The 25,265-nt window shown below is 38.5% G+C and overlaps 1 protein-coding gene across 1 annotated transcript in view; it reads right to left on the reverse strand.

The window, feature by feature from the left end:
• Window positions 1–25,265, reverse strand: part of TEX9 (testis expressed 9) — a 91,674-nt gene that overhangs the window by 8,899 nt on the left and 57,510 nt on the right. The window lies entirely within an intron of this gene.

The raw sequence follows: 25,265 nt of genomic DNA on the forward strand, positions 1-25,265 counted from the left end.
AAAGATAAAGGAATACAAATATAACACTAAGATAGTCATCAAATCACAAGTGAAGGGAGGAAAAGAAGAAAGGATGAAATAAGAACTACAAGGACAACCCCCAATCAATTAACAAAATGGCAATAAGTACGTACCTATCAATAATTACTTTAAATGTAAATATACTAAATGTTCCAATCAAAAGACACAGTGGCTGAACAGATACAAAAACAAGATACACACACACACACACACACACACACACACACATGCTGCCTATAAGAGATTCACTTCAGATCGAAATACACACACAGACTGAAAGTGAGGGGATGGAAAAACAAAGTCTGTAACAAGAGACAAAGAAGGACATTACGTAATGAACAAGAATACATAACACTTGTAAATATTTATGCACACAAACTGGAGCATTTAAATGCATATAGCAAATAATTCCAAATATAAAGAGAAAGATATTGACAGTAACACAATAATAGCCAGGGCCTTTAATACTCCACTTACATCAATGAACAGATCATCCAGACAGAAAATCAATAAGGAAACACAGGCCTTAAACAACACATTAGATCAGATGAACCTAATAGATATATATATAAAACATCCCATCCAAAAGCAGCAGAATACACAGCCTTTTCAAGTGCACATGGAACATTCTCAGGATAGATAACATGCTAGGTCACAAAACAAGTTTTAATAAATTTTAAGACTGAAGTCATACCAAGCCTATTCTCTGACCACAACACTATGAGACTATAAATCAACTATTTAAAAAACCCAAAACACATGGAGGCTAAACAATATGCTACTGAACAACCAATGAGTCACTGAAGAAATCAAAAAGGAAATAAAAAAATACATGGAGACAGAAACAAAGACACAATGATCCAGAATCTATGGGATGCAGCAAAAGCAGTTCCCAGAGGGAAGTTTATAGTGATACAAGCTGACATCAGGAAACAAGAAAATCCTCAAAAACCCTAACCTTACACCCAAATGAATTAGAAAGAACAAACAAAACCTAAAGTTAGTAGAAGGAGAGATCAGAGCAGAAATAAATGAAATAGAGATGAAAGACTGAAAAAGAGAGAAAACAAGAAACAATCAAAGAAATTAAGGGCTGGTTCTTTGAAAAAATAAAATCGATAAAGTTTTAGCCAGACACATTAAGAAAAAAAAGAGAGTGGGCCCAAATAATTAAAATCAGAAATGAAGTTACAGTTGACACCACAGAAATACAAAGGATCATAAGAGATTACTCTGAATAATTACACACCAATAAAATGGACGACCTAGAAGAAGTGGACTAATTCCTAGAAATATACAGTCTCCCAAGACTGAATGAGGAAGAAACACAAAATATGAACAGACCCCAATTGACACTAATTAGATCAGTAATAAAAAAATACTCCCAACAAACAGAAGTCCAAGACCAGATGGCTTCACAAATGAATTACGCCAAACATTTAAAGAAGACTTAATTCTTATCCTTCTCAAACTATTCCAAAAAATTGAAGAGAAGGGGATGCTTCCAAAGTCATTCTTTGAGGCCATCATCACCCTGATACCAAAATCAGATAAAGATACCACAAAAATAAGAAAATTACAGACCAATAACACTGGTGAACATAGATGCAAAAATCCTCAACAATATTAGCAAACTGAATTGAACAATACATTAAAAGGATCATACACCATGATCAAATGGGATTTATCCCAGGGAGGCAAGAATAGTTCAATATCTGCAAATCAATGTCATACATCACATTAATAGGATGAAAGAAAAAAATCACATGATCATGTCAATAGACACAGACAAAGCATCTGACAAAATTCAACATCCATTCATGATAAAGACTTAACAAATCAGGTTTAGAAGGAATTTACCTCAATGAAAAACAGGCCATATAATGACAAGCCCACAGCTAAAATCATACTCAATGGTGAAATGTTGAAAGCTTTTCCTCTAAGGTCAGGAACAAGACAAGTGCTCACTCTCACCACTCCTACTTAACGTAGTACTAGAATTCTAGCCAGAGAAATTAAGCAAGAAAAATAAGTATCAGAACTGGAAAAGAAGAAGTAAAATTGCCTCTATTTGCAGTTGATATGATTTTATATATAGAAAAGTCTTATAGACTCCACCAAAAAACTGTTAGATCTCATCAACAAATTCAGTAAAGTTGTAGGATATAAAATTAACATTAAAAAATTAGTAGTTTCTATATACTAACAAATTATCTGAAAAAGAAAGAAAACAGTCCCATTTATAATTACATCAAGAAGAATAAAATACTTAGAAATAATTTAACCAAGGATGTGAAAGATCTATACACTGAAAACTTTAAGAAATTGATGAAAGAGATCAGAGAAGGCACAAATAAGTTGAAAGGTATCCTGTGTTCATGGATTGGAAGAATTAATATTTTTTAAATGTCAATACTACCAAAGCCACCTATAGATTCAATGCAATCCCCATCAAGATTCTGAAGAAATTTTAAACAGAATTAGGAAAAAAAAATCCTGAATTTATATGGAATCACAAAAGGCCCCAGTAGCCAAAGTAATCCTGAGAAACAACAAAGCAAGAGGCATCACACTTCCTGATTTCAAGCTACATTATAAAGCTGTAGTAATCAAAATTTGTATGGTACTAGCATAAAATCAGAAACATAGACCACTGGAACAGAATCAAGAGCCCAGAAACAAACCCCAGCATGTACAGTCAACTAATATTTGACAAAGGAGCCAAGAATACTCAGTGGGGAAAGGATAGTCTCTTCAGTAAATGGTGCTGGGAAAATTTGATATTCACATGTAAAAAGAATGAAACTAGTTCTATATTACACCACTCAATGAACTGAACTGAACTGAAATGGAAAATGAAAATGGAAAAACAAAAATGAAAATGGAAAAACAAAAATGAACTGAAAATGGAATAGAAACTTATATGTAAGACTAGAAACCATAAAACTCCTAGAAGAAAACACAGGATAAAGCTCCTTGACATTGGTCCTGGTGATGATTTTTTTGGATGTGATACCTAAATCAGAAGTTACAAAATGAAAAATAAACAGGTGGGACTATGTCAAAGTAAAAAGCTTCTGCACAGCAAAAAAAAATGATCAACAAAATGAAAAGGCAACCTACAGAATGGGAAAAATATTGTAAACCATATATCTGAAGAGGTTAATATTCAAAACATATAAAGAATTCATACAATTCAACACACAAAAAATCAAATTATCCAATTTAAAAAATGAGCAAAGGACATGAATATACAATTTTCCAAATGGCCAACAGGTGCATGAAAAGGTGCTCAACATCTCTAATCATTCGGGAAATGCAAAATAAAACCACAATGAGGGGGCTTCCCTGGTGGCACAGTGGTTAAGAATCCACCTGCCAATGCAGGGGACATGGGTTTAAGCCCTGGTCCGGGAAGATCCCACATGCTACAGAGCAACTAAGCCCGTGCACCACAACTACTGAGCCTGCAAGCCACGACTACTGAGCTCGTGTGCCACAACTACTGAAGCCTGTGCACCTAGAGCCTGTGCTCTGCAAAGAGAAGCCACCTCAATGAGAAGCCCATGCACTGCAATGAAGAGTAGCCCCCGCTCGCCGCAACTGGAGACAGCCCGCGCGCAGCAACGGAGACCCAATGCAGCAAAAATTTTAAAAAATAAATAAGTTAAAAAAAAAAAACCACAATGAGGTATCACCTCATGACTGTTTGAATGGCTATCATAAAAAACAAATGAGATAACACATGATGGTGACGATGTGGAGAAAAAGGAACACTTGTGCACTGTTGATAAGATTGTACATTATATTCCAATCACTATGGAAAACAGTTTAGAGGTTCCTCAGAATATTAAAAATAGAACTACCATATATCCAGCAATTCCACCATTGAGAATATATCCAAAGGAAACAAAAATACTATGTCAAATAAATATCTGCACCCCAATGTTCACAGCAGCATTATTTACAATAGCCAAGACACAGAAACAACCTAAGTGTCCAGTGACAGATGAATGGATAGATAAGTTGTGGGATATATACACAATGGAATATTATTTAGCTATAAAAAAGAAGGAAATCCTGCCATTAGCAACATCATGGATGGGCCTTTGAAGGCATTATCTAAGTGAAATAAGTCAGAGAAAGTCAAATACTGTATGATCTCACTTATGTGTAGAATCTAAAACAACAACAAAAACAAAAAAATAAACTCACAGAAAAAGAGATAAGATTTGTGGTAACCAGAGGCAGAGGGTGGTGGGAGGGTGGGATTGGATGACGGTGGTCGAAATGTATAAACTTCCTGCTATAAGACAAAAAGTACTAGGTATGTAATATACAACTTGATGACTAGAGTTAACACTGCTCTATGGTATATTTAAAAGTTGTTAAGAGAGTAGATCCTAAGAGTTCTCATCAGAAAAAAAACATTTTTTTCTTTTTCTTTTTGTATACATATGAGATGATGGATATTAACTAAACATTATGGTAATCATTTCACAAAATATGTAAGTCAAATCATCATGTTATATACCTTAAACTTATAGAATGTTATATGTGAATTATATCTCAATAAAACTGGAAAAAAAGATGTCAAGATGGCAAATAAGCACATGAATATGCTCAACATCACTAGTCATTAGGGAAATACAAATTAAAATCATAATATGAAATACCACTAGGCACTTATTAGAACAGCTAAAATATAAAAAACTGACCACAGTAAGTGTTGGTGAAGGTATGGAACAGCTGCAACTTTCATACAGTGCTGTTGAGAATGTAAATTGGTACAACCATTTTAGAAAACAGTTTGGCAGCTGAACGTACATGTAAAATACAACCCAGATAATTGACTCCTAGGTGTTTACGCAAGAGAAATGAAAACACATGTCCACACAAAGACTTACACGTGAATGTTCATGTAGGCTTTACTTGTAATAGCCAAAAAGTGGAAACAACCCTAATGTCCATCAAAAGGTGGTATAATTTGGTAGATTTACACCATGTGTAAAATTATTAAAAGTGAACTACTGTCACATGCAGTAATGTGGATGAATCTCAAAATATTTTTACTGAGTGAAAGAAGTTACACTTTTAAAAAGAGTATGAAATTCTAGAAAATGTAAATGAGTTATCTGAAGAGAGGGGTTGGGAGAAGGGCATGATTATAAAGGGTCACAAGGAAACTTTTGGGAGTGATAGGTATATTTATTATCTCTATTGTGGTGATTTATCATAGGTATACACATAGTCACAAATCATCAAATTTTACACACTTTAAATATGTGCAGGTTTATTATATGTCAATTGTACCACAATAAATGTGATAAAATAAAAATACATACACTTAAAGATAGGCAAATAAAAAATTGTGAGACACAGCTAAAGTATCATTTTGAGGAAAACTTTAGTTTTAAATGCTGTGTTGGAAAAGAAGGTTGAAATATCAATGATCTAAGTCTTCAGTTTAAGAAACTGAAAAGATTGCAAATTAAAAAGCAAAGCAGGGCTTCCCTGGTGGCGCAGTGGTTGGGAATCTGCCTGCCAGTGCAGGGGACACGGGTTTGAGCCCTGGTCCAGAAGATCCCACATGCCATGGAGCAACTAAGCCCGTGAGCCACAACTACTGAGCCTGTGTTCTAGAGCCCATGAGTCACCACTACTGAGCCCACGCACTGCTCTAACTGAAGCCCATGCACCCGTGAGCCCGTGCTCTGCAATGAGAAGCCACCGCAATAAGAAGCACACGCACCACAACGAAGAGTAGCCCCCGCTCGCTGCAACTAGAGAAAGCCTGCCTGCAGCAACGAAGACCCAACACAGCCAAAAATAATAAATATATAACAATAAATAAATTTATTAAAAAATACTAATATCAATAAAAATAATATATATTAAAAAAAGCCAAGTAGACAAAATTGTATAAGGAGAATTCAGTGAAAATAGAAAACAGACAATAGAAAAAATTAAAACAAAAGTTGAAAAGATTAACTGATAACTGGTTAGCAAGACTGATCAAGGAAAAAAAAACCTGACAACATGGATCAATCTCAACATTACTGTGTAGTGAAGGAAGCCAGTCCCAAAAGAGTACATTCTATGCAGTTCCATTTATATGGAAGTCAAGAACAAGAATATCAGAACATCCTCCACTTAGGAGGATGGAGTACTTGAAAAGAGAATACAAGGGAACTTTCTGGGGGTGATGAAAATATTCTATCTATTGACTGACGTGGTGGTTACACAGATGTATGAGCCCAAACTCACTAAATTATAGATGTATTGGGTTGGCCAAAAAGTTCGTTCGGTTTTTTCCATAGGATGGCTCGAATAACACTTAGTTGTCTTTAACTTCATTCAAAACAATTTTGTTAGATTGTGACAGCTGTCATATCAGCGTGCGTTTAAAGAAAGACATCAAAATTGGTAAATATTTATGTCGCCATTTTAATATTGAAGATGGAAGAAAAACAACATTTTCGGCCTATTATGCTTTATTATTTCAAGAAAGGTAAAAATGCAACTGAAACACAGAAAACGATTTGTGCAGTGTATGGAGAAGGTGCTGTGACTGATTGAACGTGTCAAAAGTGGTTTGCGAAGTTTGGTGCTGGAGATTTCTCACTGGACAATGCTCCACGGTTGGGTAGACCAGTTGAAGTTGATAGCGATCAAATTGAGATATTAATTGAGAACAATGAACATTATACCACACAGAAGATAGCCAACATACTCAAAATACCGAAATCAAGCAATGAAAATCATTTGCACCAGCTTGGTTATGTTAATCGCTTTGATGTTTGGGTTCCACATAAATTAAGTGAAAAAAAACCTTCTTGACCATATTTCAGCATGTGATTCTCTATTTAAACATAATGAAAATGTTCCATTTTTAAAATAAATTGTGACAGGAGATGAAAAGTGGATACTGTACAATAATGTGGAAGGGAAGAGATCTTGGGGCAAGCGAAATGAACCACCACCAACCACACCAAAGGCCGGTCTTCATCCAAAGAAGGTGATGTTGTGTATATGGTGGGATTGGAAGGGAGTCCTCTGTTATGAACTCCTTCCGGAAAACCAAACAATTGATTCCAACAAGTACTGCTCCCAATTAGACCAACTGAAAGTGGCACTCGATGAAAGCGTCCAGAATTAGTCAACAGAAAATGCAGAATCTTCCATCAGGATAATGCAAGACCGCGTATTTCTTTGATGACTGGGCAAAAACTATTACAGCTTGGCTGGGAAGTTCTCATTCATCCGCCGTATTCATCAGACATTGCACCTTCGGATTTCCATTTATTTCAGTCTTTACAAAATTCTCTTAATGGAAAAAATGTCAATTCCCTGGAAGACTGTAAAAGGTACCTGGAACAGTTCTTTGCTCAAAAAGATAAAAAATTTTGGGAAGATGGAATTATGAAGTTGCTTGAAAAATGGCATAAGGTAGTGGAACAAAAGGGTGAATATTTTGTTTAATAAAGTCCTTGGTGAAAATGAAAAATGTGTCTTTTATTTTTACTTAAAAACAGAAGGCACTTTTTGGCCAACCCAATAAAATCTGTGCATTTTATTGTATGTAAATTCATTCAATTAAAAAAATCCACCCAACTTTCTTATGTCCCTCCAGCTCTAAGCTTCTTGAAAGAATTACACACATCCACTTCTCCATCTCCTCACCTGCATTCATTTTTCATCCACCTTAAATTTAGCTTCTTCCCTATCACTCTACCAAAACATTTCTGACCAAGGTCACTTCTGTGCTGTTAAATCCAGCAAAGTTTTTTCAGTTCCCCCAAGAAACTTGACCTCTCAGGAGTATTCAACATTGTTGACCACTTGTGAAATGCTGGAATTCTTCAAGGCTCAGCTCTTGGCCCTGGCATCTCTCCTTCTCTCACTCTATCCTTTCTTCCTAGTGAACACTAATGGCTTCTTCTACTGTCTCTGTGCAGACTTCTCTCCTAGATCTTGACATCTCCCTTTGGATTTCTCAGAATATCTCCAAACTTAACATGTTCTAAAACAACTCAATCTTCTTCTCCAAACATATTCCACTGTTTCTTATTTCAGTGAATGGCACTCTATCTAGTTCGGAAAACTAGAAGTCAAAATATCCTTCCTTAAGCTTTCCTTTCTTACAATCCTATATCCAGTCCATCACCACATCCTAGTGATACTTCTCTCCTAGATGTATTTTTTGATACTTGGTTTCTCCCCCTTTCTACCACACTCAGTTTAGTCCAAGCTACCTCATTATCTCTCACTTACACTGCTACTCTCAAGCAGTCTACTGTATCCATTCTGGCCCCCTTCCAATCAATTCTCCACAAAGAAAGAAATACAAACAAATACAGCTGCCCTCCGCATCCCCAGGTTCCACATCCATGGGTTCAATCGACTGCCAATGGAAAATATTCTGGGGAAAAAATTTCCACAAAGTTCCAAAAAGCAAAACTTGAATTTGCCATGTGCCATCAACTACTTACACAGCATTTACACTGTATTAGGAATTATATGTAATCTAGAGATGATTTGAAGTAAACAGGAGAATATGTGTAGGTTATATGCAAATACTGCACCATTTTATATAAGAGACTTGAGCACCCGTGGACACTGAGAGACGACTGTACTTCCAGATGCATGTCTGATCATGGCATCATCTCCTGTCATCTTTTTCAAAATAACAGTGCAGTGGCTTTACACTGCCCTTTGGATAAAATCCATAATACTTAACATGGCCTAAAGGCCTAGATGGTTTGGCCTCTCCCTGTGTTTGAAGCCTCCCTTTGCAACATTCCCTTCACATCCATCCCTGCCTTTCATTACCTTGTCTTCTTTCTTGCTGCAGAGCCATTTTTTTACATCCTATTCCTTCTGCCCACAATCTCTCCCCTGGTACATAACTCCTGTATGTTTTTCAGATCTTAGCTTAGGATTACATTTTTTAAAATTCACTCACTGATCTGGTTACCTGCTCAAAGCACCATGTACCCTCCTTCATGGCATTCATCACAGTTGCACCTTAATTTTGCTTGATGTTTTGTCTAAATAACATCCAACTTCTCCACTGTAAGGTGCATGACTACAAGGACCATATTTATTTTTTATCACCTTTATATCTCCAGCCTCTAGTAAAGATCTGACAGGTACATAGCAGGTCCTCATAAATATTTATAAATGAATTAATGAAGAATTAGAAATTATCTGTTCCTAAATGAAGTAACATGTACTTGGTGACATATTTTAAATGAACTTCGAGCAACCATCTAATCAAATGTGCAGTTGAACCATCACATAGTTGTCTTTCATCATTCCTCCCTTCAGTGTGTTGCAGAGGCAATTATTATGTTCCAGGCACTGAGGCATAGGATTGAAAGAGACAGGGTTCCTGCACTAATGCAGCATCTGGTTTAAGTTGACTGACTTTTCAAAAGTTACTCTAAACCAGTTTACTTGTTTCCTAAGCTCTGTGCAGAATGAGTTTATCATTATTTTTTAAATAAATCTTTAACTTTCTGATGACTATGAGGCAATATTGTTCTATTTTATGGAAATCTTACTACTTCTTACACATATAAACCTGAATAATTTTACTTGCCTACCTAACTATAATAATATGTCTAATCAGAAAGAGAAGCAAGGTACAAAGAATTAAAATGGAAAAAAATATAACTACTCACAAAAGAAAAACCTATATACAGATTAGACTCCAAGGAAAATCTTACTGCGTATCTTGAAAACACCCCTCAAAGTTAGAAACAAGGCAAAATAATTTAAAAGTCAAAAACTTAAGACACATACACATATTTTTTCAGAAATCTGAAACAATATACATGTAACAAGTACATTTAAGAACTCTGATCTCAAAGTGTCTACTTGATAGTAAACACTTAAGTAATATATACAACAAAATGTCATCCCACTATGTTTAAATCGATCACCATAATGCAGACCTAGGGTCAGAAGTTTGTCTTGAACACATCTAAGTTGTTTTTATAGTGTTGATGGTTTTGAACTGAGTTGTTCACATACCAAGTCCTGATTACTTGAATTTGCAAAATGGCTGGCTAGAATAGGAGAGTCATCTGTTGTCATGGAAACAAGTTTTTCTTTCTACTTCTCTAATGTATGTGCTAAAATAGAGCTCAAATCTGAAACCAGAATTAGCAAATACTGACATTTACATGATTATTCCATTTTATTTTCTTCAAAATCCATTTAGAATACACCAAAATTAGAAATAATACTCCAATAACATGATAATTACTGGCAAGTCTGTAAAGCTGACTTCCTAACTTGTTCATTAAATACATTCTATTAATAAATCCCAGTCATCATACCATCGATGGCTCTTGAATGTGAACACAGTCTGATCATACAGCATAAACTATCACACAGACGGTATCTTAAAACTCTGTAGTCACTGTAATATATTTGCTTCTGTTAAAAAATATTGGACTTACCAAGATTGATTTAGTTCTATGTCCTGTTAAGTGTTACTAATTTAATCCAAAATGTATCATCTGTGCATGTAAGGAGGGTGACTCCTAAATTCATCATCCAAGGCATTGTTAAATAACTAACTATTGTCCTAAGGGAGAGACTCCAATGGAGTATCACTTTCAGGTTGACACAAAACCAAAAACTAATAGCCAGTATTTATAGAGTGTACAAAAGGCTTTCACATCCATTGATATTTGAGTCTTCATTTATTCAACAGATATTTCAGGAACTGAGTGTTAATTCTACACCAATCATTGGCTAGATGCTAGAGACACAATGGTGATCCTTACAATAACCCTATAACAGTGGTTATCAAAATGTCATCTCAGAATCACTAGCATCAGCATCAGCTGGTAACTTGTTAAACCTGCACATTTGGACTTTCCGAGATGGTGGAGGAATAGGAGGACGTGGAGTTCATCTCTCCCCACAAATGCATCAAGAATACATTTAGAAATAGAAAAATTCTCACAGGGCACCTGCTGAACACTAGCAGAGGACCTCAGACACCTAAAAGGACAAGAAAGATCCCCATATAACTGGGTAGGACAAAAGAAAGAAGAAAGAAGGAAGAAGGAAGAGGAGAGGAAGCAGGACGGGAAGCTCTGTGCCACAGCCCTGTGCACCTCAGCCTGAGACAGGTGTCTGCTGGTGGCTGGGGGTTGGGGGCTGGAATGTGGGGCTTGGAGAGCAAACCTGGGGAGGGGACTGCTGTTGGGCGTGAGAAGACAGCCAGAGGGGACGGGAGTAAGGAGCTCCACAACCAGGAATGCTCGTGGAGGAAGCCTGGACCTCCACAGAGGCAAAGAGCCATTGTTGAGTGATGCACAAAGGGCGGGGCGGCCATTACAGCCTCTCCCCTCACGCACCAGCCCCTGCATCCATGGGCACTAAGGGGGGCTCCCGTTGGAGCTGGCGCTCATGGCTCTGCTATTGCCTCCTCCGCCCCTTCCCTCAGCCTGGGGGACCCACTCACCTGATTGCTGCCTGATGGGCTCGCATGTTCCAATCCCTACCCCAGCACCCTCCCGCCTGGAGAGCCTGCTCACCCCGATCACCACCATGGTTCCGTCCTGCCTGATGGGCTCTTGTGCTCCAACAACCTCTGGAGCAGACTCTGGTGGGAGGAACACACAGAGGTGGGGCTGAAACCACAGCTGAACCCCAGGGGCCGTGTGACTAAGGAAGAAGAGCTGAAATCTCTCCTCACGGCTGCGTGAACTGCGGAGTTACACCTCCACTGACGGCTTCCTAAATTCAGTGCCTGCAAAACATCTGAAAGGACAAGTGCTCCAGCAGGTGGGACGAGTCTGGCTTTAGCAGCTGTGGGCTTTGTGGGAACATACATGCAGAGGTTGGGCCAGGCCAGTCTGAGCTGCTTCCATAGCTCCACAGCAGGTCCAGGTGCACGACTACTGTAGTCCTGGGACCTGACTTCAGTGGAGCTGTGCCAGTGGCCTGGTGAAAACAACACCTGAGAGTCACCAGAGCCAACTGCCGGCATACCCACAGTTAAGGTGGGACCGAGAGCAGTGCCAACAACAGTGTACTTTGTGAGCCCGCACAATGGGCGAAAGGGGACAGAACAGAGCACATTCACGGTGAACAGCTCCAGAGGAGGAATACTCAGTGGCTTATCTCCCAGTGGGAGTGCTCCATTCCCACCTACCTCACACCGCAGTACAGAAACACAGCTAAGAAACAGATCTGGGGCCTCTACTCCAACAACCAGGGAGCAGACCCCACTCCTGACAGGACAGTGACAACCAGAGAGCAAAGGGAGGCCCCACTCAATATCCAGGGCAGGCTCTGGTCACCACAACACCAGTCAAACCTCCTATCAAGGGGATAATGGCACAAGCCTCTGGACAAACCTCACCCACTAGGGGGCAGACACCAGAAGCAAGAGGAACTACAATCCTGCAGCCTGTGGAAAGGAAACCACACACACAGTAAGTTAGACAAAATGAAAAGGCAAAGAAATATGTTGCAGATGAAGGAGGAAGATAGAAACCTACAAGAACAATTGAATAAAGAGGAAATAATCTACCTAAAGAAAAATTCAGAGTAATGATAGTAAAGATGATCCAAGATCTTGGAAAAAGAATGGAGGCACAGATCGAGAAGATACAAGAAATGTTTAACAAAGACCTAGAAGAACTAAAGAACAAAAAAGCAGAGATGAACAGTACAATAATTGAAATGAAAATAGACTAGAAGGAATCAATAGCAGAATAACTGAGGCAGAAGAACAAATAAGTAACCTGGAAGACAGAATGGTGGAAATCTCTGCTGCAGAACAGAATAAAGAAAAAGAATGGAAAGAAATGAGGACAGTCTCAGAGACCTCTGGGACAACATTAAATGCACCAACATTCTAATTATAGGAGTCCCAGAGGAAGAAGAAAAAGAGAAAGGGCCTGAGAAAATATTTGAAGAGATTATAGTGGAAAACTTCCCTAACATGGGAAAGGAAATAGTCACCCAAGTCCAGGAAACGCAGAGAGTCCCATACAGGATAAACCCAAGGAGGAACACGCTGAGACACAAATTAATCAAGCTAACAAAAATTAAATACAAAGAAAAAATATTAAAAGAAACAAGGGAAAAGCAACAAATAACAAACAAGGGAATCCCCATAAGGTTATCAGCTGATTTTTCAGCAGAAACTCTGCAGGCCAGAAGGGAGTGGCAGGATATACTTAAAGTGATGAAAGAGAAAAACCTACAACCAAGAATACACTACCCAGCAAGGTTCTCATTCAGATTCGACAGAGAAATCAAAAGCTTTACAGACAAGCAAAAGCTAAGAGAATTCAGTACCACCAAACCAGCTTTACAACAAATGAACTTCTAAACTCCTAAAAGAACTTCTCTAGGCAGGGGGGTGGGGATGGGGGAAAAGACCACAACTAGAAACAAGAAAATCACAAATGTGAAAGCTCACTGGTAAAGCCAAACATACAGTAAAGGCAGGAAATCATCCATACACAAATATGATATCAAATCCAGCAACCGTGAGAAGAGGAAAGTACAAATGCAGAAAATGGGAACAGCGTTTGAAATTAAGAGACCAGCAACTTAAAACAACCTTGTATATATAAAGACTGCTTTATCAAAGCCTCATAGGACATGCAAACCTGAAAATTACAATAGATAAACACACAAAAAAGAAAAAGCAACACAACACAACACTAAAGATGGTCATCAAACCACAAAAGAAAAGAACAAAAGAGTAAGGGAAGAAAAAAGACCCACAAAAACAAACCCATGACAATTAAGGAAATGGCAATAGGAACATACATATCGATAATTACCTTAAGTGTAAATAGATTAAATGCTCCAACCAAAACACACAGACTGGGTGAATGGATACAAAAACAAGACCCATATATGTGCTGTCTACAAGAGACCCACCTCAGACCTAGGGATACTTACAGACTGAAAGTGAGGGGATGGAAAAAGATACTGCATGCGAATGGAAATCAAAACAAAGCTGCAACAGCAATACTTATATCAGACAAAATAGACTTTATATAAAGACTGTTACAAGACAAGGAAGGACATTACATAATGATCAAGGGATCAATCCAAGAAGAATTTACAATTGCATATTTAAGTACACAATTGTAAATATATATGCACCCAAAATAGGAGCACCTCAATATATAAGGCAAATGCTAACAGCCATAAAAGGGGAAACTGATAGTAACACAACCATAGTGGGGGACTTTAACACCTCTCTTACACCATGGACAGATCACCGAGACAGAAAATTAATAAGGAAACAGAAGTCTTAAATGACACATTAGACCAGATAGACCTAGTTGATATTTATAGGACATCCCAACCGAAAGCAGCAGAATACACTTTCTTCTCAAATGCACATGGTACATTCTCCAGGATAGATCACATCTTGGGTCACAAATCAAGCCTCGGTAAATTTAAGAAAACTGAAATCATATCAAGCATCTTTTCCAACCACAAAGCTATGAGATTAGAAATAAATTACAGGCAAAAAAAACCTGTAAAAAACACAAACACATGGAAGCTAAACAATATGTTACTAAATAACCAATGGATCACTAAAAAAACAAAAAGGAAATAAAAAAATACCTAGAGACAAATGACAAAAAGACGAGAATGCATAACCTATTGGATGCAGCAAAAGCAGTTCTAAGAGGGAAGTTTATAGCAATACACTCCTACCTCAAGAAACAAGAAAAATCTCAAATAAACAACCAAACCTTATGCCTAAAGCAACTAGAGAAAGAAGAACAAACAAAACCTAAAGTTAATAGAAGGAAAGAAATCATAAACATCAGAGCACAAATAAATGAAATAGAGATGAAGAAAACAAGAGCAAAGATCAACGAAACTAAAAGCTGGTTCCTTGAGAAGATAAAATTGATAAACCTTTAGCCAGACCCATCAAGAAAAAAAGGGAGGGCTCAAATCAATAAAATTAGATATGAAAATGGAGAAGTTACAATGTACACCACAGAAATACAAAGGATCGTAAGAGACTACTACAAGCAACTATATGCCAATAAAATGGACAACCTAGAAGAAATGGACAAATTCTTAGAAAGGTACAACCTTCCAAGACTGAACCAGGAAGAAATAGAAAATATGAACAGACCAATCACAAGTACTGAAATTGAAACTGTGATTAAAAATCTTCCAACAAACAAAAGTCCAGGACCAGATGGCTTCACAGCAAATTCTATCAAACGTTTAGAGAAGAGTTAATACCTATCCTTCTGAAACAATTCCAAAAATTGCAGAGGAAGGAAACACTCTCAAGCTCATTCTATGAGGGCACCATCACCCTGATACCAAAACCAGACAATGGTATCAGAAAAAAAGAAAATTACAGGCGAATATCACTGATGAAAATAAATGCAAAAATCCTCAACAAAATACTAGCAAACTGAATCCAACAACACATTAAAAGGATCATACACCATGATCAAGTGGGATTTATCCCAGGGATGCAAGGATTTTGCAATAACACAAATCAAACAATCTGATACATCACATCAACAAAATGAATAGGGACTTCCCTGGCAGTCCAGTGAAGACTAGTTAAGCATGGTTAAGACTCCTTGCTCCCAATGCAGGCGGCTGGGTTCAATCCCTGGTCAGGGAACTAGATCCTGCATGCCGCAACTAAGGATCCCGCATGTCGCCACAGATGCCACATACGGCAACAAAGATCCTGCATGCTGCAACTAAGAGCCAGCACAGCCAAATAAATAGATTAATATTAAAGAAAAAACAAATTGAAGAATAAAACCACATGATCATCTCAATAGATGCAGAAAAAGCTTTTGTCAAAATTCAACACCCATTTATGATAAAGAATCTCCAGAAAGCGGGCATAGAGGAACCTACCTCAACATCATAAAGGCCATACATGACAAACCCACAGCAAACATCATTCTCAATGGTAAAAAACTGAAAGCAGTTCCTCTAAGATCAGGAACAAAACAAGGATGTTTACTCTCACTACTATAATTCAAAATAGTTTTGGAAGTCCTAGCCACGCAACCAGAGAAGAAAAAGGAATAGAAGGAATCCAAACTGGAAAAGAAGAAGTAAAACTGTCACTGTTTGCAGATGACATGATACTACACATAGAAAATGCTAAAGATGCTACCAGAAAACTACTAGAGCTCATCAATGCGTCGGTAAAATTGCAGGATAGAAAATTAATACACAGGAATCTCTTGCATTCCTATACAATAACAATGAAAGATTAGAAACAGAAATCAAGGAAACAATCCCATTTACCATGGCATCAAAAAGAATAAAATACCTAGGAAAAAACCTACCCAAGGAGACAAAAGACCTGTACTCCAAAAACTATGAGATGCTGATGAAAGAAATAAAAGATGACACAAACAGATGGAGAGATATACCATATTGTTGGATTGGAAGAATCAATATTTTAAAAATGACTGTACTACCCAAAGCAATCTACAGATTCCATGCAATCCCTACCAAGTTACCAATGGCATTTTTCAAAGAACTAGAGCAAAATATTTTACAATTTTTATGGAAACACAAAAGACCACAAAGACCCAAAGCAATCTTGAGAAAGAAAAACGGAGCTGGAGGAATCAGGCTCCCTGACTTGAGACTATACTACCAAGCCACAGTAATCAAAACAGTATGGTACCGGCACAAAAATAGAAATATAGATCAATGGACCAGGATAGAAAGTCAAGAGACAAACCCACACACCTATGGTCACCCAATCTATGACAAAGAAGGCAAGAATATACAATGGAGTAAAGACAGTCTCTTAAGTAAGTGGTGCTGGTAAAACTGGACAGGTACATGTTAAAGAATGAAATTAGAACACTCCCTAATACCATACACAAAAATAAACTCAAAATGGATTAAAGACATAAATGTAAGGCAGATACTATAAAAACTCTTAGAGGAAAACACAGGCAGAACACTCTCTGACATAAATCGTAGCAAGATCTTTTCCAATCCACCTCCAAGAGTAATGAAAATAAAAACAAAAATAAATAAATGGGACCTAGTTAAACTTAAAAGCTTTTGCACAGCAAAGGAAACCATAAACAAAACAAAAAGACAACCCTCAGAATGGGAGAAAATATTTGCCAATGAAGCAACTGACAAGGGATTAATCTCCCAAATATACAAACAGCTCATGTAGCTCAATATCAAAAAACCAAACAACCCAATCAAAAAATGGGTGGAAGATCTAAATAGACATTTCTCCAAAGAAGACATACAGATGGCCCAGAGGCACGTGAAAAGATGCTCAACATCACTAATTATTAGAGAAATGCAAATCAAAACTACAATGAGGTATCACCTCACACCAGTCAGAATGGCCATCATCAAAAAGTCTACAAACAATAAATGTTGGGATTTGAGAAGATGGCAGAAGAGTAAGACGTGGAGATCACCTTCCTCCCCACAGATACATCAGAAATACATCTACACATGGAACTGCTCCTATAGAGCACCCACTGAACGCTGGCAGAAGAACTCAGACCTCCCAAAAGGCAAGAAACTCCCCACGCACCTGGGTAGGGCAAAAGAAAAAAAAAAAACAGAGACAAAAGAATAGGGACGGGACCTGCACCAGTGGGAGGGAGCTGTGAAGGAGGAAAGGTTTCCACAGACTAGGAAGCCCCTTCGCGGGCGGAGACTGTGGGTGGCGGAGGGGGGAAGCTTCGGAGCCACGGAGGAGAGCGCAGCCACAGGGGTGCGGAGGGCAAAGCAGAGAGATTCCCGCACAGAGGATCGGTGCCGACCAGCACTCACCAGCCCGAGAGGCTTGTCTGCTCACCTGCCGGGGCGGACGGGGGCTGGGAGCTGAGGCTTGGGCTTCGTTCGGATCGCAGGGAGAGGCCTGGGGTTGGCGGTGTGAACACAGCCTGAAGGCGGCTAGTGCACCACAGCTAGCCGGGAGGGAGTCCAGGAAAAAGTCGACCTGCCGAAGAGGCAAGAGACTTTTTCTTGCCTCTTTGTTTCCTGGTGCGCGAGGAGAGGGGATTCAGAGCGCTGCTTAAAGGAGCTCCAGAGACGCGCATGAGCCGCGGCTATCAGTGCGTACCCCAGAGACGGGCATGAGACGTTAAGGCTGCTGCTGCAGCCACCAAGAAGCCTGTGTGCAAGCACAGGTCACTATACACACCTCCCCTCCCGGGAGCCTGTGCAGCCCGCCACTGCCAGGGTCCCGCGATCCAGGGACAACTTCCCCGGGAGAACGCACAGCGCGCATCAGGCTGGTGCAACGTCACGCCGGCCTCTGCGGCCGGAGGCTCGCCCTGCATCCGTACCCCTCCCTCCCCGCCGCCTGAGTGACCCAGAGCCGCCAAATCAGCTGCTCCTTTAACCCCGTCCTGTCTGGGAGGGGAACAGACAGCCTCAGGTGACCTACACGCAGAGGCGGGTCCAAATCCAAAGCTGAACCCTGAGAGCTGTGCGAACAAAGAAGAGAAAGGGAAATCTCTCCCAACAGCCTCAGGAGCAGCAGATTAAATCTCCACAATCAACTTGATGTACCCTGCACCTGTGGAACACTTGAATAGACAACGAATCATCCAAAATTGAGGAGGTGGACTCTGGGAGCAAGATATATTATTTTTTCCCCTTTTCCTCTTTTTGTGAGTGTGTATGTGTATGCTTCTGTGTGAGATTTTGTCTGTATAGCTTTGCTTTCACCATTTGTCCTAGGGTTCTGTCTGTCCGTTTTTTGTTTTTGTTTTTTTACTTAAAATTTTTTTTTCTTAATAATTATTCTTTATTTAATAACTTTATTTCATTTTATCTTACTTTATTTTATTTTATTTTATTTTACCCTCTTTCTTTCTTTCTTTCTATTTTTTCTCCCTTTTATTCTGAGCCGTGTGGATGAAAGGCTCTTGGTGCTCCAGCCAGGCATCAGGGCTGTGCCTCTGAGGTGGGAGAGCCAACTTCAGGACACTGGTCCACAAGAGACCTCCCAGCTCCACGTAATATCAAACGGCGAAAATCTCCCAGAGATCTCCATCTCAAAGCCAAGAACCAGCTTCACTCAACAACCAGCAAGCTACAGTGCTGGACACCCTATGCCAAACAACTAGCAAGACAGGAACACAGTCCCATCCATTAGCAGAGAGGCTGCCTAAAATCATAATAAGGCCACAGACACCCCCAAACACACCACCAGACGTGGACGTGCCCACCAGAAAGACAAGATCCAGCCTCATCCACCAGAACACAGGCACTAGTCCCCTCCACCAGGAAGCCTACACAACCCTCTGAGCCAACCTTAGCCACTGGGGAAAGACACCAAAAGAACAGGAACTATGAACCTGCAGGCTGCGAAAAGGAGACCCCAAACACAGTAAGATAAGCAAAATAAGACAGAAAAACACACAGCAGAGGAAGGAGCAAGGTAAAAACACACCAGATCTAACAAATGAAGAGGAAATAGGCAGTCTACCTGAAAAAGAATTCACAATAATGATAGTAAAGATCCAAAATCTTGGAAATAGAATAGACAAAATGCAAGAAACATTTAACAAGGACCTAGAAGAACTAAAGAGGAAACAAGCAACGATGAACAACACAATAAATGAAATTAAAAATGCTCTAGAAGGGATCAATAGCAGAATAACTGAGGCAGAAGAACGGATAAGTGATCTGGAAGATAAAATAGTGGAAATAACTACTGCAGAGCGGACTAAAGAAAAAAGAATGAAAAGAACTGAGGACAGTCTCAGAGACCTCTGGGACAACATTAAACACACCAACATTCGAATTATAGGGGTCCCAGAAGAAGAAGAGAAAAAGAAAGGGACTGAGAAAATATTTGAAGAGATTATAGTTGAAAACTTCCCTAATATGGGAAAGGAAATAGTTAATCAAGTCCTGGAAGCACAGAGAGTCCCATACAGGATAAATCCAAGGAGAAACATGCCAAGACACATATTAACCAAACTATCAAAAATTAAATATAAAGAAAACATATTAAAAGCAGCAAGGGAAAAACAACAAATAACACACAAGGGAATCCCCATAAGGTTAACAGCTGATCTTTCAGCAGCAACTCTGCAAACCAGAAGGGAGTGACAGGACATATTTAAAGTGATGAAGGAGAAAAACCTACAACCAAGATTACTCTACCCAGCAAGGATCTCATTCAGATTTGATGGAGAAATTAAAACATTTACAGACAAGCAAAAGCTGAGAGAGTTCAGCACCACCAAACCAGCTTTACAACAAATGCTAAAGGAACTTCTCTAGGCAAGAAACACAAGAGAAGGAAAACACCTACAATAACAAACGCAAAACATTTAAGAAAATGGGAACAGGAACATACTTATCGATAATTACCTTAAATGTAAATGGATTAAATGCTCCCACCAAAAGACACAGACTGGCTGAATGGATACAAAAACAAGACCCGTATATATGCTGTCTACAAGAGAGCCACTTCAGACCTAGGGACACATACAGACTGAAATTGAGGGGATGGAAAAAGATATTCCATGCAAATGGAAATCAAAAGAAAGCTGGAGTAGCAATTCTCATATCAGACAAAATAGATTTTAAAATAAAGACTATTACATGATACAAAGAAGGACACTACATAATGATCAAGGGATCGATCCAAGAAGAAGATATAAGAATTGTAAACATTTATGCACCCAACATAGGAGCACCTCAATACATAAGGCAAATACTAACATCCATAAAAGGGGAAATCGACAGTAACACAATCATAGTAGGGGACTTTAACACCCCACTTTCACCAATGGACAGGTCATCCAAAATGAAAATAAAGAAGGAAACACAAGCTTTAAATGATACATTAAACAAGATGGACTTAATTGATATTTATAGGACATTCCACCCAAAAACAACAGAATACACATTTTTCTCAAGTGCTCATGGAACACTCTCCAGGATAGATCATATCTTGGGTCACAAATCAAGCCTTGGTAAATTTAAGAAAATTGAAATCGTATCAAGTATCTTTTCCGACCACAACATTATGAGACTAGATATCAATTACAGGAAAAGATCTGTAAAAAATACAAACACAGGGAGGCTAAACAACACACTACTTAATAACCAAGTGATCACTGAAGAAATCAAAAAATACCTAGAAACAAATGACAATGGAGACACGACGACCCAAAACCTATGGGATGCAGCAAAAGCAGTTCTAAGAGGGAAGTTTATAGCAATACAATCCTATCTTAAGAAACAGGAAACATCTCAAATTAACAACCTAACCTTGCACCTAAAGCAATTAGAGAAAGAAGAACAAAAAATCCCCAAAGTTAGCAGAAGGAAAGAAATCATAAAGATTAGATCAGAAATAAATGAAAAAGAAATGAAGGAAACGATAGCAAAGATCAATAAAACTAAAAGCTGGTTCTTTGAGAAGATAAACAAAATTGATAAACCATTAGCGAGACTCATCAAGAAAAAAAGGGAGAAGACTCAAATCAATAGAATTAGAAATGAAAAAGTAGAAGTAACAACTGACATTGCAGAAATACAAAGGATCATGAGAGATTACTACAAGCAACTCTATGCCAATAAAATGGACAACCTGGAAGAAATGGACAAATTCTTAGAAATACACAACCTGCCGAGACTGAACCAGGAAGAAATAGAAAACATAAACAGACCAATCACAAGCACTGAAATTGAAACTGTGATTAAAAATCTTCCAACAAACAAAAGCCCAGGACCAGATGGCTTCACAGGCGAATTCTATCAAACATTTAGAGAAGAGCGAACACCTGTCCTTCTCAAACTTTCCCAAAATATAGCAGAGGGAGGAACACTCCCAAACTCATTCTACGAGGCCACCATCACCCTGATACCAAAACCAGTCAAAGAAAGAAAACTACAGGCCAATATCACTGATGAACATAGATGCAAAAATCCTCAACAAAATACTAGCAAACAGAATCCAACAGCACATTAAAAGGATCATACACCATGATCAAGTGGGGTTTATTCCAGGAATGCAAGGATTCTTCAATATACAAAAATCAATCAACGTGATACACCATATTAACAAATTGAAGGAGAAAAGCCATATGATCATCTCAATAGATGCAGAGAAAGCTTTCGACAAAATTCAACACCCATTTATGATAAAAATCCTGCAGAAAGTAGGCATAGAGGGAACTTTCCTCAACATAATAAAGGCCATATATGACAAACCCACAGCCAACATCGTCCTCAATGGTGAAAAACTGAAACCATTTCCACTAAGATCAGGAACAGGACAAGGTTGCCCACACTCACCACTATTATTCAACATAGTTTTGGAAGTTTTAGCCACAGCAATCAGAGAAGAAAAAGAAATAAAAGGAATCCAAATCGGAAAAGAAGAAGTAAAGCTGTCACTGTTTGCAGATGACATGATACTATACATAGAGAAGCCTAAAGATGCTACCAGAAAACTGCTAGAGCTAATCAATGAATTTGGTAAAGTAGCAGGATACAAAATTAATGCACAGAAATCTCTTGCATTCCTATACACTAATGATGAAAAATCTGAACGTCAAATTAAGAAAACACACCCATTTACCACTGCAACAAAAAGAATAAAATATCTAGGAATAAACCTACCTAAGGAGACAAAAGACCTGTAGGCCGAAAATTATAAGACACTGATGAAAGAAATTAAAGATGATACAAATAGATGGAGAGATATACCATGTTCTTGGATTGGAAGAATCAACATTGTGAAAATGACTCTACTACCCAAAGCAATCTACAGATTCAATGCAATCCCTATCAAACTACCACTGGCATTTTTCACAGAACTGGAACAAAAAATTTCACAATTTGTATGGAAACACAAAAGACCCCGAATAGCCAAAGCAATCTTGAGAAAGAAAAATGGAGCTGCAGGAATCAGGCTCCCTGATTTCAGACTATACTACAAAGCTACAGTAATCAAGACAGTATGGTACTGGCACAAAAACAGAAATATAGATCAATGGAACAGGATAGAAAGCCCAGAGATAAACCCACGCACATATGGTCACCTTATCTTTGATAAAGGAGTCAAGAATATACAGTGGAGAAAAGACAGCCTCTTCAATAAGTGGTGCTGGGAAAACTGGACAGGTACATGTAAAAGTATGAAATTAGAACACTCCCTAACACCATACACAAAAATAAACTCAAAATGGATTAAAGACCTAAATGTAAGGCCAAACACTATCAAAGTCTTAGAGGAAAACATAGGCAGAACACTCTATGACATAAATCACAGCAAGATCCTTTTTGACCCACCTCCTAGAGAAATGGAAATAAAAACAAATATTAACAAATGGGACCTAATGAAACTTCAAAGTTTTTGCATAGCAAAGGAAACCATAAACAAGACGATAAGACAACCTTCAGAATGGGAGAAAATATTTGCAAATGAAGCAACTGACAAAGGATTAATCTACAAAATTTACAAGCAGCTCATGGAGCTCAATAACAGAAAAACAAACAACCCAATTCAAAAATGGGCAGAAGACCTAAATAGACATTTCTCCAAAGAAGATATACAGATTGCCAACAAACACGTGAAAGAATGCTCAACATCATTAATCATTAGAGAAATGCAAATCAAAACTACAATGAGGTATCATCTCACACCCATCAGAATGGTCATCATCAAAAAATCTACAAACAATAAATGCTGGAGAGAGTGTGGAGAAAAGGGAACCCTCTTGCACTGTTGGTGGGAATGTAAATTGATATAGCCACTATGGAGAACAGTATGGAGGTTCCTTAAAAAAGTAAAAATAGAACTACCATATGACACAGCAATCCCACTACTGGGCATAGACCCTGAGAAAACCATAATTCAAAAAGAGTCATGTACCAAAATGTACACTGCACCTCTATTTACAATAGTCAGGACATGGAAGCAACCTAAGTGTCTATCGACAGATGAATGGATAAAGAAGATGTGGCACATATATACAATGGAATGTTACTCTGCCATAAAAAGAAACAAAATTGAGTTATTTGTAGTGAGGTGGATGGACCTAGAGTCTGTCATACAGAGTGAAGTAAGTCAGAAAGAGAAAAACAAATACCATATGCTAACACATATATATGGAATCTAAAGAAAAAAAAAAAAAAAGAAAATGGTCAGAAGAACCTAGGGGCAAGATGGGAATAAAGATGCAGACCCACCAGAGAATGGACTTGAGGATATGGGGAGGGGGAAGGGTAATCTGGGACAAAGTGAGAGAGTGGCATGGACATATATACACTACCAAACGTAAAATAGATAGCTAGTGGGAAGCAGCCACATAGCACAGGGAGGTCAGCTCGGTGGTTTGTGACCACGTAGAGGGGTGGGATAGGGAGGGTGGGAGGGAGGGAGATGCAAGAAGGAAGAGATATGGGAACATATGTATATGTATAACTGATTCACTTTGTTATAAAGCAGAAACTAACACACCACTGTAAAGCAATTATACTCCAATAAAGATGTTAAAAAACAACAACAACAACAATAAATGTTGGAGAGGGTGTGGAGAAAAGGGAACCCTCCTACATCATTAGTGGTAGTGTAAATTGGTACAGCCACTATGGAGAACAGTACGGAGGTTCCTTTAAAAACTAAAATTGAGGTACTATATGATCCAGCAATCCCACTCCTGGGCACATATCTGGAGAAAACCATATTTCGAAAAGATACATGCACCCCAATGTTCATTGCAGCACTATTTACAATAGCCAGGACATGGAAGCAACCTAAATGTCCATCAGCAGCGGAATGGATAAAGAAGATGTGGTGTGTATATATATATACGTGTACACACACACACACAACGGAATATTACTCAGCCATAAAAAAGAACAATATAGTGCCATTTGCAGCAACATGGATGGACCTAGAGATCATCATAGTGAGTGAAGTAAGTCAAACAGAGAAAGACAAATATCATATGATATTGCTTATATGTGGAATCTAAGAAAAGGGTACAAATGAACTTATCTACAAAACAGAAATAGAGTCACAGTTCTAGAAAACAAACATGGTTACTAGAGGGTAAGGGGGGAGGGATAAACTGGAAGATTGGAATTGACATACACACACTAGTGTACAGCACAGGGAACTCTACTCAATTCTCTGTAATGGCCTATATGGGAAGAGAATCTAAAAAAGAATGGATATATATATACATATAACTGATTCACTTCGCTGTACAGCAGAA

Source organism: Eubalaena glacialis, chromosome 2 (assembly GCF_028564815.1).
Source record: "Eubalaena glacialis isolate mEubGla1 chromosome 2, mEubGla1.1.hap2.+ XY, whole genome shotgun sequence".
Lineage (NCBI taxonomy): Eukaryota > Metazoa > Chordata > Mammalia > Artiodactyla > Balaenidae > Eubalaena > Eubalaena glacialis.